This window comes from Elephas maximus, chromosome 15 (assembly GCF_024166365.1).
Source record: "Elephas maximus indicus isolate mEleMax1 chromosome 15, mEleMax1 primary haplotype, whole genome shotgun sequence".
Classification (NCBI taxonomy): domain Eukaryota; kingdom Metazoa; phylum Chordata; class Mammalia; order Proboscidea; family Elephantidae; genus Elephas; species Elephas maximus.
Genome location: NC_064833.1, coordinates 40065080 through 40078498, shown reverse-complemented (window position 1 = coordinate 40078498; position 13419 = coordinate 40065080). Strand labels below are relative to the sequence as shown.

At 42.3% G+C, this 13419-nt stretch overlaps 1 protein-coding gene across 7 annotated transcripts in view; it reads right to left on the bottom strand.

Moving 5' to 3' along the window:
* The window catches only part of NCALD (neurocalcin delta), a 449176-nt gene that overhangs the window by 240425 nt on the left and 195332 nt on the right, over window positions 1–13419 (bottom strand). The window contains exon 1 of one of the 7 annotated variants that reach the window (XM_049853827.1): window positions 603–875. The exons of the other annotated variants lie outside the window; for them this stretch is intronic. The gene's annotated coding sequence lies outside the window, so the exon portion shown is untranslated. Of the gene's footprint in view, window positions 1–602; window positions 876–13419 lie in introns of those variants that run through there. 7 annotated transcript variants of the gene reach the window in all.

Genomic DNA, 13419 nt, shown 5'->3' with positions numbered 1-13419 from the left:
ACAGTGGTGTGGGGTGGGGAAGAAGGTAGAGGGAGGTTGAAGTAGGGAACAGGCAGATACTAAATAATCATGCAAATAACCTTATAAACCATGACAAATGATTCAAAGGAAAACTAAAGGAATTAAGAGAAAAATTATTGTTGTGTGCCATCGAGTCAATTCCAACTCATACTGACCCTATAGGACAGAGTAGAACTGCCCCATAGAGCTTCCCAGACTGTAGTCTTGAATCTTGATAGAAGCAGATTGCCAGGTTTTTCTCCCTCAAAGCCACTGGTAGGTTCAAACCGCTGACCTTTTGGTTAGCAGCTGAGCTTTTAACCGTTGCACCACCAGGGCTCCTTACAGAATAATAGGAGGTCTCATTTAGAACATCAACTCTGTTTAATGACTGTTTTATGGATGGAGAGCCTGCTACAAAGGAAATCAAACTATAGTGAGTATGAAGAACAGAGTGAAGTAGGCATGTTTAAGTAAAAAGCCTTGTGCTGATATTGTGAAGCCATTTCACCTCCAACAGTGCATCGTCTGTTATTGCAAACAGACGATGTTGCTTTTGATAAATATATTACATGGAGAACAAGAAGTTTTATGATGCTTACTGTTAGTACAGATGCCACCCTCGATCCCTGCTTCACAGGCTTCCTTCATCCCCATCAAATCAGTCTTCCGCCAGAGGAGTATTTAGTGTTTGAAAAGGCATGGAGTGAGTCCAAGTACGTGCCAGTCTCTTCCTTTGTTCAATTTGAAACGGTTCTCATAATTCCCCTTTTTCTGAGGGCACAGAACATTTGGAAACGCCCTCCAGTGCCTCTTCTACCTCACCCTCTGTTGTCTTCCCATCACTTCATCTCTTCTCCAAGAGTACAAGTGATCTAAGTTAGTAAAAAAAAACATCAAAATTTCTGGAAAAGAGGACGAGAGTCTTCGTCTTATTTTCTTTTATGCCCCAATGTTTTAAATAACAAATAGCAAAGCTATGTCTTCAGTTTAACTTTTTGCTTCAGATCCATTAGGGACAAAAGAGTATTGAACTCTGGGGGCCTTATTTTGAGTATGGGGCAATTTATAATCATTAAAGTTTTTATAAAACATTCATTTGATATCCAGTGAATAATTATTGCATTACTACTATGTGCCAGGCATTGTACTAGTCTCAGGTGATACAGTAATGGGCTAGAACTACATGGTTCCTGTCCATAAAGGGTTTACAGTATAGTCAGAGAGACAGACAATTAGACAAGCAATTGTGATAAATTATAGAAAGTGCCAGAGAGGGTACACACAAGGCACTTAATAAAGACTAGGAAAGTTAAAGGATGTCTCCCCCCCAAAAGTTCTCACTTTAAGCTAATAATTGAAGGATGAGTAGGTAGAGGGCAGAGGGCATAGAAAGTGAGGGACTGAGACTATTCTGTGCAAAAAGCAACAGCTTCAAGTGCAAAAGTCCTGAGATGAGAGAGAAGTGCATAGAAAGGCTGAAAGAAGTTCCTTATGCCTGTAGAAAAGGATATTTAAAAAAAGAGATGGGAAGTGAGTCTGAAGCAGCAGGATTTGGTCAAGTCATGATCAGTCTGGACACCAAGATAAGGAGTTGGCCTTTATCTTATGATTATTAGGACTCCCTGGAAGAGTTCTCAGCAGAAAAACATGATTAGGTTTATGTCTTGGAAAGATCATATTGGTTGTAATGTGAGATAAGGACCAGAGCATTGCAAGACTGGAGGCAAGGAGACTGTTTCAGGGAAGTTGTTGCAATAATCTAAATAAGAGATGATGCTGGCCTGATCTAGGGGATTGGCCGAAGATAAAAAGACATAGACATTGCTGAGCTCTTTTGCAGGCTACATCAACAGGACTTAGTGATAGACTGAATGGATATGGGAGGTGAGTGAAAAGGAGACTCAAGGATGATCCATGCTTCTCACCTGCCCACTTAGGTGAAAGGTACGGCCAGACTGAGAAGGAACGGCTTTAGTGGACAAAAGTAAAACTGTTGAGTAAAACTTATGGTCTGAGGAGTTGGAGATGATTTCAAGCTATCAAAGTGAAGACACTTAGTAATCAGTTGATTGAACCCTTCTTGGCACCAAGAAAGAAATGTGGATTGGACACAGGTTTGGAAGTTACTAGCATATCATACAGATATTAATTAAAACTATGGCTATGGGGAGATTATTCTGGGAGAGGGTGTTAAGGGAGAAGAGACTAGAGCCTGGGAGAAAACTCTGGAGAACATTAACATTTAATGGACCACCAGAGTAAGAAGAGCCTAGAAAGGAAGGGCCATATTGAATGAGAAGTATCCATGGAGGCTATTCTACAACACCTAGAGTACAGTGCAGCAGTTACCTTAAAGACTCTGGAGCTAGGCTGCCTGTGGTTAGATCCTGACTCTCCTACTTAACTTCTCTGGGCCTCAGTTTCCCCATTTAAAAATTGTGATGTCGTTGCCATTATTAGGTGATATGGAGTTGATGATTTCTTCATATTTATTTGTGTTTATTCAGAAGCTGACATTGTGTTCCAATGGCCATCCATACTGAAAGGTGAATCATCACCTCACAGGCACTTCATCAAAGTTCATCTACTTGGATGTCTCCAGGCAACAAGGGGCCTGAGCAGCACATAATTAAAGCCAAAGTAGCTGAAGAGGGAAAGAAGGCTGATCATTAAGGTGTCAAGGAAGAGCCAGGTGGGGAACAATGATGGATTGAAAACATGAAGAAAGACCCAGGTGGGGAACAATGATGGATTGAAAACATGCATTTAGCCTTGCTCTCTTCCCAAACCCTATTAAAATGACAGTAAAGAGATTTTATTACAGGCATAAACCTACAAGGACAAAGAAAATAAGAAAAGAGACAAAAGCAACAATATTTGGGAAGCTGGAAAGGAATGGACAAATGCTAACTGACTCAATAAACCTGAAAATATTGAATTTTAAGGCAGTAGTGGAGAAAGTTAAGAAGCAACCAGGTTTACACTGCATAACCCCCAAATGGCTCAGGAATTGGCAGCACCAAGTATTTCTGGAAGTAGCAGTTAATGTTGGGGCTAAAAGCAAGAATATCACTTGAAAGTCTTCTTAAGAGACAGACCCCCAGATCTCCTTCCTTTGAGCCAGTATAACTGTAATAGATTGCGTTATGCTCCAAACTCTTCACCTTTTCTCTGCCATGTGATTTTGTAGTTGTTCCCACTAGCAGTGGAACATATGTCTCTGCCTCACTTGAAGTTGTGTTTGCCTATGAGGCTTAAATGGTCAATGGAATATGTACAGAAGTAAAAGTGAATAAGTTCTGAGCTTAGGCCTTAAAAGACGTCTTGTGCTTCCACTTGCCCCTCTTGCAGTTCTGACATAGCTGTGAGAAGACTTATACCCTCAGTAGCCTGCTGTTACAAGAAGAATGAGAGACATACAGGATAGACCTGATCTAAACATATAGTCTCGATTTAATCCCGACCAAGCCTAGTTGACCTACAGCCACACGGGTGAAAAAAGAACCAATAAGCTATAATATACCACTGGTATTTTGTGGTTATTTGTTCCATAGAATAATTGGCTGAGATGGAAATAGTTATTACCTAGAAGTGGAATACTGTCATATAAAACTAAAGAATATGATATTTGCTTTAGTAACAGGTCACGGATGGCAAAGAAACTATTTTGATGGGAATAATATAGGAGGCTGGAAAAATGGCAACTCATGTTTTTTAATGGAAAAACGTTTGGTAAAATTGTTACCTTCAAAAATCTGGAAGATAGAAAATACACCTAATGAACTCAAAGCCTTCGGCAAGGTTTCCTAGGTGGAATGTTGACAGCATGAGCTAGATCCTGCTAGTTGTTGTTGATAAGGTACTACAAGAAAGAGATAAACTCAGAAAAGAACTGGATTTGTTAACACAATTGAGCAGGAATAGAGAGAACTCAGAATTCCTGGGACTAGCTGGATTGGAAAGAAAAATTGTTTCTCATCTCAAGCTTCTCCTACCACTAAAAGATTCTCAAATTAACATATATTTTCTGTGCTTAGGCAACATTTGAACTACCCATCCTTCTTTTCAAAAGGAGTTATCTACCATAGTTACCCTGCCCCATTTGCCCCTTTGTATGTTGGGTACGGGAAGGGCAAATAAATTGCCTTTTCAGTTCATGGGTCAAGAGAAGCCACATTTGGACCTGACATAGATAACGAGATCCTGAATTTTGAGCCTAATGCTACAGTTAGATATGACTTTGGGACCGTTTTACAGAGAAAGTGAGTATATTTTGCATATGTAAGAACATAAATAATTATGCCTAAGAGGGAAGAAGGTGTAGATTACTGCTCCCAATAACTTCACCCTTCCTTTATTCACAGTCTTTGCTATGTCACTGCAGTCCCTCTCCCTAGAAAGGTAGAGAGTGCCATGGGGAAGACAGCTGGTGTCAGAATGGTAAAAAGGAGAGTGAAAGTTTGTCTGACCTCCACCTCAGGGCAATCAGCTTTGTGCTGATTCTGATGCTGATTCCCTCTCCTCCACCTGAAGTTAAAGGACTTCAGGTGTTACTAGAACCTTATAAGAAAAACATTCGCCCTAGTACAGAGTGCACCTAACATAAGAAAGAGAATAAAAGGAAAATCCCCAGGATAATGGTGAAGGCAAATCCCAAAAGAGTAGCTATGCAGCAAGCATAGAAAGTAACCAGTCCAGTCTTAATGGAATCAGACCAGAAATCTCCTAGAGGAAGTTCTCTGAGAAAATAAATTCATAGAATAGGCAATGTGTTTGGAAAAGATTTACACAACTGAGGAAGGGTTTATGGTTTCATTAGGGAAAAGTACATACAAAGCCAGCAAATGAAAAAAATAAGACAATTAGGAACACTAGGGAAAATAAAATGCTATGTAGAAAAAGATATGTAAACGTAATCTCCTATGTGGCTTAGCTATGAACAGTATTTACATAATCTCAATAATGTAAATAATGAATATTGATACATCTAACCAAATGTATAAAATAATTATATTCAGAGGATCAAGAGATGGAAGGTTACCCATTTGTAGTCATGTTGAGGGTGATAGAAGAAGAGTTAACTCATCTTCAATAGTGAGAACTCAAGAGATAATGCCTAAAACAAAAAAAAAATCAAGAAGTAACGATGGTAACCATGTTGTCTACAGAAACTATTGGGAGTGCTCAAGAAAGATTTGCTTGTTCCAAAAGAAAGAGTAAGATGAGTTTATATACACCTAGAAAACAATGCCAAGTAGAAACAGTGCCATGGCTGAAGGGCTTGGGAAAGGCTCTGTGTCCACAGAGTTCCTGCTGTACTTTCAGACTGTAGTGGTAGGCTGGCAGAAAGTGGGGACTAAACTCATGCACAGGGCTAGGGCTAGGGGCAAAAGACCATCCTGGCTAAGGGATGGGCATCCAAGCAAGCCCTTATCCCCATGTCAGTGGGGTACGGTAACCTCAGATCACCGCCACAGGCACGTGCGTCCAGGCTCCAAGCTGATAGGCAGGAATAGCAGAGGATGCTCTGGATATGGTAGGGTGTAGTTCCAGGGAAGTCAATGCAAATGGAACAGGAACCTAGAATCCAGTCAGTGGCTGTAGGTACAAAAAAAAAAAAAAAGAGTCCAGCTTTGGAGATGGGGTAGACAGGAGGAAGATAAAGTCAGGGACAACTACATGCATGGTTAGCCAGAAAAATGCTCTTCTGGGAAGAGAGGAGGTGGCGAACTTCGGCATGCTCAGCAATCTTAGACCAAAGTCCAGTAAGGACTAGGGACACATAGAAGGATGTAGAGGGGAGGCTGGGTTCCGTAGAAATCTAGGAGGGGGCACAACAGAGGCTGCACTTAGGGCCTAAGGCTGAGTCAAGACCTTGTACTTCCACATCCCTCAAGGGGAGCTTCAGATGCTTCCCAGCTTGATGTGGGTTTGAAAAGGCTCCTTTGCTTGCCACTCCACATGACTGGAGCAGACCTGGTCTGGTGAATCTTAAAGCACTTTTCTTTATAACACTATTTTAACATTTCTCCTAATGCCTGGGATCAGTAAATATCTCTTGAACAAATAAATAAGTGATCTTATACAAGTCACTTAACCCCTCTGACCTCAGTTTCCTTGGTCTCCCCTGATATTAAGTTTCCACGATGGATATTTGTCCTAATCCTCAAGTTAGAGAGATCTGAGAACTTCTGTGATCTTTTTGTTCAGCTTGAGAATGTTCCAGTGCCCTCTATGCTGAGCCTCTGGTTCTCTTTAGAGCATGGGGCCCTAAGTCAGGGCCCCACAGCAAGCCTTGACTAAACAAGAACGAGCGGAATAATCTAATTTATGTGTTGCTTAAAGATCTATTTCTATTCCAGCTACATATATATATATATATATTATATATATATATTTTTGGTTCATTTCAACAAAAAGGAGCAAGTTCTTCTGAGGGCATTGTTAGATCCAACTGCTTCTTAGCATTCCTGGAAAACACTGGACAGGAGGGCAAGTGGAAACTGGCAGCTGGGTGTGTCTGGGAAAAAGGCCCAGGCAGCTGTGCTTCCCTGTCTTCCATCACTGAGGCATTACAAGAGCCTCAGTCTTGTCAATGCAAAGAATTCACAAATGAAAGTTAATACTGGGAGGCTGAGTCTTCAATGTGAAATCACTAACAGCTCATATCTTGCATTTGCTTCCACCTACCAGGCTTTCAGAAACCCTGGTGGTGTAGTGGTTAAGTGCTACGGCTGCTAAACAAAATGTTGGCAGTTCAAATCCACCAGGCGCTCCTTGGAAACTCTATGGGAGCAGTTCTACTCTGTCCTTCTGACCCTTTCCCTTCTTTTCTGGTCTTCTTTGAACAAAATTCGGTCCACACAATGTGTAGCAACATATGAATCTACTCAACAGCAATGGGTTACCAGGCTTTCAAAACTCCTCTCCTTGGCCAAGCTCTGATGGCTCTTCCTGATTCCAGCATCTCCCTCTCCCTATTACCTCGTCTTCCATAGGTCCTTGGCTGGCAGGATGCACTTTGTTTTACCTGCTGGTTTCCCTGGCTGCAGGCACTAGGCAAGGCCACTGCCAGCAATGCTGGTTACATGCACTTCAATCCTCACTCCTGGAGAAATGGTTTCTATGTTGACAGCCCTGGACCCAGTTTCCCATTCTCTGATCATGATTTCAGGTTCACTTGTCACCAGCGGGCCCTTGATGGGGGTTCTTCATCAGATCTAAAGTCCAAAGAGGCTAAAGGTAAAGCTTAACATCTAACCCTGGCTGAGGAGAATGCAAAAGGGAGGCAGGGTGACACACTGGGGTGAATGTGATGATGAGAGAGAAATTTAAGTGTGGACAGCACTGGAAGTTTTCCAGGGATTACTAGGGTGCTAGGGGAGCAAGGTCTCCTTGAATAGTGCAAATGGTTCACACGCCAGGTTGCTAACCAAAAGGCTGGAGATTGGAGTCTACCCAGAGGCACCTGGAAAGAAAGGCCTGGAGATCTACTTCTGAAAAATCAGATATTGAAAACTGTAGGAAGCACAGCTCTACTCTGACACCCATGGGGTCACCATGAGTCTGAATCCACTCGACAACAGCAACTGGTTACTGGTTAGCGGAACAAAGAGAGCTCCACCTCATCGAGATAAGAGCGTGGGCTTGAAACTGCCAGCACGGGCAAATGCGTCTGACAGAACTGGCTGTCATGAGGTAACAGTCAAGACTTCAAAAATAGCACCTTCCCTTTCCCAATTTCCCCTTCTGTCTTCTTCTCTCCCTTATCGCCACAGGTTTTTAGGACTGTGGGCTGCTGCACATCCTGGATCTCTGATAACGAGCCTGAATTTCTCTCAGGAACCTTTCTGAGGCCTGCCCAGGAGACCACTTTCTCACTAAGTGGAGAGGAGTTGTCAGGACAACCACACAGTCATGCCTGGAAGAATGATGTCTCTCGCAACCTGAAATAGATGTGGGGCAGCAGTAGCCCACCCTCTGTCACCAGACTAAGAACAGCCATTGCTGATGGTGACTTGGTCCTCAATTTGGGAGTTCCCAAATTAAATAACATGGTATTAAGGATGAGGCTGCCACCATCCCACTGAAGTTTTCATGATGTAAACTGTGGGTCAGCTGATACCTACTAGGACTGACCTAAATCCAGCCATCTTTGTCAGTATCTCTCTTGTCTTCAACCTGCAGAGATACTGAGACTCAGGTAAAAATCTACCTTGTACTAAATGGTTTGTAAAACAAAGTTGTCAGTGCAATTATCACTCTACCCTTCTCAACAGCCGGGGAAATTTTGCTGTTTTGAAATGACTGATCAGGGACTTTAAGGAGGACCAGCAATAAAAACAGCTTAAAGAACCACCCTTGTGGAGAACCAGGGCTGGGCACAGGGCTGTGCTCACAGCAGACACGTGGTAAATGCATGCTAGATTCCATGAGATGGAAGAAGGGTAACTCAGGCCATGCTATTTATGACATGACTATGCAGATTTAAGGAGCCCTGGTTTTTTTTTTTTTTTAGTCATACAACAGTTAAGCACTTGGCTGCTAACTGAAAGATTAGCAGTTCAAACTCGCTCAGAGGCTCTGTGGGAGAAAAGCTTAGAGAGATGCTCCCATAAAGATTACAGCCTAAAAAACCCTATGGTGCAGTTTTACTCTCACATGGGGTCACTATAAGCTGAAAATCACCTCAATAGCATACAACAACAATAATGTAGATTTATAGGGTACGGCCATCTTTGTTTTACAGCATTGTGACTGGCTTATCCTTTGTGGGAAATAGAGGGTCTTGAAATAATCATACTTGGAGGACCATTTGTTGTTAAATGCATACATGTGCCTGCTCTTCTGATCAAAAGCCTTCAATGGCTCCCTACTGCCAACGAAACTACACTGCTTCTTCAAGGCTGTCCAAATCTGACCTCATCGGCCCTTGGCTACCTTACTCCTGCTACTCCCTTCTTCTCCCGCATGCTCAAAGTTAACCTTAAGAGGCAAGTCAGCCAGACGCCCAGTCCATAAAATGTATTTAACTAAAAGAATGTAGAGAAACATGAGTAAAACCTCCATTGTCAGTATAAAGCCTTTGGCATTCATGCTAACAGGATTCAGTAGAGGCTCTGAGCTTACAAGCTTGGAGTTCAGAATTGAGAGTCCTGGAGAGGCATGAGCTGAGAAGGGGAGGCAGGAAGTGGAAGGCTGAGTGTGGGAAGAGAAAGGAACAGAAGAGGTAACTCAGCAGCTGCAAGGCAGAGAAGCAAGATCGGAGAAAACAGCCAAATCACTTCAAGTGAAATGATGCAAGCTTTCTACTCCTTCTGTCTTTGAAATACTAATAAGGTTAACACCTAAAACTTAAATCACACAGATTATGCATCAGGCACTGTCGTAAATGCTTTACCTATATAAATGTATTTAATCTGTACAGCAACCCTCTGAGGTAGGTACTAATATCATCATCATTTTACTGATGAAGAAGCTGAAGTACAGAGTGGGTAAGTGGTTTGTCCAGGGTCACACGAATAGTACATGACGGGGCCAGGCTCTATGCTCCACTTAGCCTAGTCTGCCTTTTTGCTACATCCTATGTTGCTCACCGAAATCCTAGTGGCATAGTGGTTAACAGCTACAGTTGCTAACCAAAAGGTCAGCAGTTCAAATCCACCAGGTGCTCCTTGGAAACTCGACGGCAATGGGTTTGGTTTTTTTTTTTTTGGTTTATGTTGCTCACATGTTGCTAAACATCGTGTGGATGGAATTTTGTTCAAAGAAGGCCAGAAAAGAAGGGAAAGGGTCAGTTGACATGTGTTTTAAAACATAAAGGATGAGGTAAAGAATTGTTATTAATAGGAAATTAATTTATGCTCTCCCTGACCATGGAAACCCTGGTGGCTTAGTGGTTAAGAGCTATGGCTGCTAACCAAGTGGTCGGCAGTTCAAATCCACTAGGTGCTCCTTGGAAAACCTTTGGGACAGTTCTACTCTGTCCTATAGGGTCGCTATGAGTTGGAATCGTCTCAACAGCAACGGGATTGATTTGGTTTTGGTTTCACTAAAAATATATTGAAAAAATGTCCACATAATATATTTGAAGGGACACAAATATGAGCCTGCCCAGAGCAGCCACAGGTCTGAGCTGCTGTTGATTATGCCCCTAGCCCTGTTCTGTGTAAATGCACATGGAGTTTTCCCAACCCTGCACTGTAATGCCTGTCCCCTTGCCATCATGTCTGCCAGTCATATCCTCCCATCATGCCACACTTGCTCAGATGCCACCCTCTCTGAGCATTGTAGTTACAGAGTCTTTCCTGACTCCTTCAGCCATAGAACCATTTCTACTAGACCTGTTTTATGAAAAAACAAACCTATTGCCATCGAGTTGATTCTGATGCATAGCAACCCTACAGAACAGAGTAGAACTGCCCCATAGGGTTTCCAAGGAAAGGCTGGTGGATTCGAACTGCCAACCTTTTGGTTAGTAGCCAAATGCTTAACCACTATGCCACCAGGGACCTGTTTTGTAGGTGTTATAAATTCATCTTACTCTTTTCTTTTGGAACAAACAAATCTTTCTTGAGCACTCCCAATAGTCTCTGTAGACACCATGGTAAGAAAGACAGACAGAGTCTGTCCTTCACTGGGCTTACAATCTAGTCAAGAGAACAGACACTGATAGAGCAATTAATATGACGAAGTTTTGTATGCAGTAGATTATAGGGCCTGGTGGGGCCTATGGCAGAAGGAGACAATGGAGGTGTCAGAAGAGGGCCTGTCTCTTGCTCATTCATATTTTATAACCATCAGGAAGGTGACTTGACATCACATGTGCTCAGTAAATTATGCCTAATTACTGCCAACCAAAAGGTCGGCAGTTTGAATCCACCAGCCACTCCTTGGAAACTCTATGGGGCAGTTCTACCCTGTCCTATAGGGTCCCTGTGAGTCAGATTTGACTTGACAGCAACCGGTTTCCTTTTGGTTTTCATGTACCAGGCACTGTGGTTAGCCAGAGAGACTTGGCAACCCTGCCCTCAAGGAGCTCATAGTCAACAGGAGGAAAGCAGATATTAAACACATACTGTCAAAATAGTTACATAACAGAAGAAGTATGGGATGCCTGTGGGGAGAGGAGGGGAGTGTTCTTAGGAGAGGAAACAGTTAACGCAAGGGCCTTGGGGTTAGAGAGAAAGCCTGAAGTGTAGTCAAGTCAAGAAGAGGATTTACAAAGTTAGTCACGAAGGGACAAATATTGTATGATTCCACTTACATGAAATATCTAGGATAGGCACGTATATAGAGTCCAAAGTTTATTAGTGGTTACCAGGAGCAGTTGGGAGGGAGGGGGAAAGGGGAACTTGACTCGTTGTTTAGGAGAGACTGAGCATCCATTAAGAGTGATGGGAGAGAAGACAACTCATCAGACATGGAAGGGACTGGACAATGGGTTGGAGAGAGATGCTGACAAAGAGTGAGCTACTTGTATCAGGTGGACACTTGAGACTGTGTTGGCATCTCCTGTCTGGAGGGGAGATAGGAGGGTAGAGAGGGTTAGAAACTGGCAAAATTGTCACGAAAGGAGAGACTGGAAGGAGGGAGCGGGCTGACTCATTAGGGGGAGAGTAAGTGGGAGTATGGAGTAAGGTGTATATAAGCTTATATGTGACAGACTGACTTGATTTGTAAACTTTCACTTAAAGCATAATAAAAACTATTAAAAAAAAAAAAAAAAACACCAAAAGCTAACAAAAAAAAAAAAAGAGTGATGGGAGAGTTTGGAAAAGGATAATGGTAATAGTCGAACAACATGATAAATATAACTAACTTCACTGCATTGTACATAGGAAGAATAAAAAAATAAATTAAATAAATCATGCCTAATTAAAGTAAAAGGAATACAGCAGCACCAGTTTCAACCCCTTCTGAGAATTTGCATTTCCACCCTATATACACTGAATCGGAATCTACAGTTTAACAAGATTTCCAGGTGATCCTTACGTGCAATAAATTTTGAGAACCACTGCTCTCTACTAGTGGCTCTCAGAATGGGTCCCTAACCAGCAGTGTTAGCATTGCATTCACACTTGTTAGAAATGCAAATTCTCAGCAGGGATTTGGACCAGAAGAAATCACCTGAAGACCTGCTTTGTTTAGATGACTACTAACATTTTCTACCTTGAAAATTCCTGGGTAAGTGAGCCCCTCCCACTCGTCCAAGTGGGTCATGCCACATGAAACCAGAGATGTTCCCCTGAGATCCTCCTCATTTTCTCTGACCTTTCCTGGCTTACCCGCTTTTTGCTCTTCTTTGTCTTTCCACTTGCCTACCCCTAACTCTTTTCCCTCATTTCTTTTCTCTCTCTCTTTCTGTCTTACTTGGGGGAGGATCAATCATCCTCCTCCCTCAATCAAAAGTATGGCTAAATTGTTCTGTAATAACAACCAATAGTGCTTTGGACATGAGAAGAGAAGAGCAAAGAGAAGAGAGGACAAGAGGAAGACAGAAGAGAATTGCGGCCAGAGCTCTTCTCCCTGTAATGCTCCTGGAAGGCCCTAGCAAGTGATCCAGTTAACACTCAAGATAAACCTGCTTGCCACTCCTGGCCGCATAGACTATTAGACTAGAATTTGTGCTACAAGTAACATACAAATAAAAATCATCAGCATGATCAAAGTAAACACTGAGCACATCCTATGTGCCAGGCACTATTCTAAATGTTCTACATATAGTAGCTTACTTAGAGTAACAATGAACGTTTTTAGATGATTATTCCAGGATGGGTCACACTTACTCTTGATAGTCTATTTGTGTCTTTACCAGAGTCCTTGGTCCTCTCTGAGCCTCAGTTCTTTATTTGTAACATGGAGCTGTTGGAACCACGTCCCAGACCATACGAGATCATGTGACTGAGCCCAGAGCACTTTCGTCTACCCACAGTTCCCTCTGTCCTCTTACAAATTGCTGCTCTTTTGCCAAGTGAATCAATAAACACCATGAGAATGGGGGAAAACTTTGATGAAAAAGTATCCCCAAATGTCCCATTGTAATTGATTAAATGAGAATTTAGATAAGGGACAATAAAGCTGGGAGGCCTCGGTTTATGTTATAATGGGAAGGAAGATGTAGGCTGTGGGGAAATAGAATGAAAATGCCTTTCACAGAGTCCACAAAATACTTCCTTTTGAGGAGAGGGGAAATGATGGGTACATACGATCTCAGTAAAGAGTACGGACCTACGTCAGAGGCCACAGGCTAAGGGGTAAGTTCTGAAGCACAAAGAGGTAACGCTAATGGAAAAAAAAAAAAAAAAAGTCCAGGGTCATTAGTAATTAGGAACCTGAGACATCTGTGATCTAAAATTAGAATGCTGACTGCTCATTTATCCGTTTGCTCATTTAACAAATACAGGCAATGGGGCT